The sequence below is a fragment of the Canis aureus genome, chromosome 10 (genome assembly GCF_053574225.1).
Source record: "Canis aureus isolate CA01 chromosome 10, VMU_Caureus_v.1.0, whole genome shotgun sequence".
Taxonomy (NCBI): domain Eukaryota; kingdom Metazoa; phylum Chordata; class Mammalia; order Carnivora; family Canidae; genus Canis; species Canis aureus.
In genome coordinates, this window is record NC_135620.1 from 11,338,838 (window position 1) to 11,343,514 (window position 4,677).

Here is a 4,677-nt window from a genome sequence, read left to right on the forward strand (position 1 = left end):
GTCTTTTCAGTTTTTTTTTGGGGGGGGGTTAAATTTTTATTTCAAAAGCTTGGATAGCTTCAATATCCAGGCCGTGGCAAAATCAGGACACGTGTAAAATACCTTACAATACATTAGATCCCCAAAAGGTACCAAAAAAGTACAGTAAAATTAACACTTCCATTAACAGGAAATGTATGACACAAATAATATAAAACTAAAAGGTGAAAAAAAGGTGACACTGGTTTTCTAGGATACAGTTTACTCTTTACAACCAGGGTCCACAGGTGCAGGCTGCAGCGCGGCAGCAGGAAGCAGACCCTCCAATCTGGCTCTGGGAACCCGGGAGTAAAATGAGCCCATGATGCTGCCTACAACTAGAGCTCTGGAAATAGTCAGCAGGAGGTTGATTTCCAGGGGGGAGATTTAAATAAGATGCCCATGGGATAGATGCACATGGGCCAGGCCACAGGAAATACGCCAAGTTGGATTTGGTACCGAACTGTGTTCGCTCGATACCCAACCAAAGCGTCCCGACGGCCGTCGGGCGTCCTGCTGCACGAAGAAGCCTCAGTATGGCTTGTAGGCGTCGCGGTGGCCGCGGGGCTGCTCTCCCGCCGTGCGGACTACCCCGACTGCGCTTGTAGCCGGGCCGCGGCCCCGCGGGTGGCCGTCGCCCTGGTTCCCGGTGCCTGGACTCTGGCCTCCGCCGCGCCCCAGCGCCGCCGCCGGGTCCTGGGCTGCGGTTCCCACGGCCCCCAGAGCCGCCCGAGGCTGCGCACAGCCCTCCGCGTGGGCCCCCTGGATTGCACACTTGCTTCCGCTGATGGTACGGGACCTTTTCTCCAGAACCTTCTTCACAGGTCCTTCTTCTTTAAAGGTGACGGAGACAAAACCTCGTCTTTTATTCGACTTTGGATCCTTTGGAAGCTCAATGGCCTCGATCTCCCCAAACTCGCCGAAGTATTCTCTGACCTTCTCCTCAGTGGCTCCGGGATTCAGACCCCCTACAAACGATTTTCTTTACCGGGTCCTTTTCCATGGCCATGGCCTTCTTGGGGTCAGCGACGCGGCCAGGCAGCCTGTGTTCCTTCTGCTCTAGGACCTTCTCCACACTGGCCGCATCTTTGAAGACGATAAACCCAACCCCTCTTGGCCGGCCAGTGTGTGGGTCCGATTTTATGGGACAGTCAACGACCTCCCCAAATTTGGTAAAATGATCCTTTAGGTCCTCTTGGCCGGTATCCCAGCGCACGCCTCCAAGAACATTCTTCCCGCGCCCTCCGCGCCCCCGCGACCCCGCCGCCCCCGCGCCCCCGCGGCCCCCGCACCCCCCGCCGCCCCCGCACCCCCCGCCGCCGCCGCCCCGCGCCGCACAGACCCACCGACCCACAAGCCCACTCGGGCCCGGGCGGTGCCGCCGCCTCTTTTCAGTTTCTTTTGCTAGTTTTTCTCCATCTTCCCAAATGAGAACTTGGTCCTGGGGCTTCATCTGTTTGGCTTCTTCTCGCGCCCTTGGCGTCTTATTGAGGGTGTCAGTGACTCACCCATGAATACCTACATTCTGAATCTTTCCTGCCTTCTCCCAAACGGCAGATTGGTTATACACCTGCTTAAATGACGTCATCACTTGAATGATTCTAGTGTATGCTGCTTTACTTTCTGTGTCTTTCCCATGCTTCTTTCTTCTTTTGTACTTTTCCTGATGTTAGTAGCACTCATCTAGTTACTTAGATTAAAAAAATTAAAAAAAACTTGGAGGCATTCTTGATTTTTGTCTTTTACATCCCATCTGTTATAGATTCTGTTGGTTCTACCTTCAAAATATACCCGAAATTTGACACTCCTTGCTATTTGGAGTCAAGTCTAAGCCACCATCACCCCTCATCCTGTGGATTACATCCTGCTTTGACAGCTGCCCCTGTGCTTTACTCTTAGCACACAAATTTGGGTAGGTAGCCTGCATATGCTTTCCTCAAAGCTTCCTTTGGCTTTCCATCTCATGTAGTGAAGTAACTAAAGGCCTTGCAATGCTTGCTTCCGAGGCCCCATTTGCTCACTAACCTCACCTCTCCTCTTTTCCTTACTCTACTTCAGCCTTACTAGCTTTCTTGTTGTCCCTTCAGTAGGGCAAGCTGTGGGGTGCCTGGGTGGCTCAGTGGGTTAAGTGTCTGATTCTTAATTTCAGCTCAAGTCATGACCTCAGAGTCCCATTGTTGGGCTCTGTAGGGGGTCTGCTTGTCCCTCTCTCTCTCTGCTCCTCCCCACATCCACATGCTTTCTCTCTCAAATCAATCAATCAATTCTTTAAGTAGGACAAGCAGCTAAACTCTTGACCATCTGAGGGCCTTGCCATATGATCTTTTCACTGTGTGTGGCTCCCTTTCTTTCACTTTGCTCATGCCCTCATTTCTTTCAAGTCTGTGTTCAAATGCCATCTTCTCTATGAACTACGTTCCCTGACATCCCATCAGAAAATATCACATCTTGGGATCCCTGTGTGGCGCAGCAGTTTGGCGCCTGCCTTTGGCCCAGGGCGTGATCCTGGAGACCTGGGATCGAATCCCACATCGGGCTCCCGGTGCATGGAGCCTGCCTCTCCCTCTGCCTATGTCTCTGCCTCTCTCTTTTTCTCTCTTTGTGACTATCATAAATAAATTTAAAAAAAAATTAAAAAAAAGAAAATATCGCATCTTGATTTGACACATCCTATTCCCCTTATTCTAATTTCTTTTTTCTCCAAGGCACTTATTCTTACGTGATATATGTATTACCATTAATAGATGTTAATTATTATTAAATTTTCTGCCTACTCCATTATGACATAAATTCTTGGGGAGCTTGGGCTTTATCTGTATTACTGAATCTCAATGCCTAGAACAGAGCGCTGTAGGCACTCAACAATTCTTGAGAGAATAAATGAAATGTAGGTTACTATTTTCATTTGTAAGAAAGGACCTGATCCAAATTTAGGGAATCTGGAGAGATTTTTTAAAAAAGAAGTGACTTTAGCCTAGACCTAAAAGATGTGTGGGAGTTAACCAGATGACGAAGAAGAAAAAGAGTGCTCCAGATGGAGGAAATGAATGTGCTAGAAAGAATGGTGTGCTTGAGGAATTAAGGCAGTTTATTCTAACTGGGGATGCATTTGTATTTGGGGCAGGGAGTGGGAGAGTGGCAGTTGGATATGTTTGAAGATATAACTACAGAGCAGCTCACCGGGAAGGCTTTATGTCCATGCTAATATCTTGGGAGTTTTATCTGAAGGAAATGGCTGCCCCTAGAGTTTTAAGGAGAGAAGTGACATGCATTTTGGAAAGATGACACCAGCTGCCATGTATAAAATTGATATGGGAGAGAGAAATGGGAGAGGGAAGAGAGATAGAAGGCCAGTCTGGAAATCTAGGTGAGAAATCATGGCTTCTGACCTGGGAAGTGGTGTTGGGGTTAAAGAGCAGGGGTGGAGTCTGAGAACTTACAGGGACTGGATGTGAGTATGAAGAAGATGGAGAAATCTAGAATGTTTTATAATATCTAAACGTGTATTTATACTTAGATAGTATGATAGAATCTCCAACCTTTCTTTGCATTTCTGAATTTCTAGTAAATTCCTGAGATAACTGTAAAATATATTTTTGCAGTGTCCTCTGCATATTTTCTTTGTAAAAGAGTTATAAATTGTGGAGAAATATTTGCTTATAGAGACCAGATTGAATTATGATTTGTTTGGAATAAAACCCACCCCAGTTTACTGAGCATTTAATTTGTGCAAAGTGTTGTGGCTATTGGACTGCAAAAAAGTATAAGAAATAATAATTTTTCTTAATGCATTTAAATGACAAAAATAGTTGTCTGATCCTTCATATCTTAAATATTTCAGTATTGCAGAGTATGAAGTGGACCTAGAAAGTCTAGTCATCTTCCTGGCTCAGCAGTATTTCTGCAATTTGAAAAAAACCACAAGAATGTAAATTCATAATGGCAGGTACCACTTATTAGCCCTGTGTCTCAAGCATTGTGTAAAGTATCTCACATGCATATTATTTCATTTAGTCTTTATTACAGTCCAATGAGGGCAGGTACTATTATTATTCCTATTTTGTATGAGAGAAAAAAACCCAAGACTCTGAGAGGGTAAGTAACTTACCTTATATCACACAGTAAGTAAATGTACAGCTAAGCTAGAATTTCCAGTGTCATGTGACTCCAGATCCTGCTCTTTCCTTAAACCTGTGCCTGTCATAATTTCCTGGCTTATTAAAAGAAGCATGGAAACAATGTGGATTTATCAACAGCTCTTAAGAAAAGTCTAGAACTTTGTACTTACCCATCAGTTCTTGTAATTAGTGCCTCTTAATGTTACTAATTAGAACTCATCTCACAATAATATTCAATAATGTATTTCATTGAGTTTCGTGTCCATCACAGATTTATGTGCTCCTTTCAAGTTCCTCAATTGCTGCTGCATAGCTAAGCAATACTCATTTTATTTCTCAAATCTGACAAATGTGTAATGTGAAAATCAGCAAGTGTGGAGACTCTTAACTTGCTAATGTTCTCTTTGTTAATTTTTTAATGTTTCCAATGCTTACATTTCCATTGCATTTAGTATGCATCATAGAAGTGTCTCTTTGCAAGTTCATTACATATACTCTTTGATTGCAGTTAGAGCCTTTGGAATTGCTGTTAGGCATAGTG

General features: G+C 44.8%; 1 pseudogene; it reads right to left on the bottom strand.

The window, feature by feature from the left end:
- Positions 1–549: 549 nt before the first annotated feature.
- LOC144322811 (heterogeneous nuclear ribonucleoprotein A/B pseudogene) lies at positions 550–1,255 on the bottom strand (annotated as a pseudogene).
- Between the last annotated feature and the right edge of the window lie 3,422 nt (positions 1,256–4,677).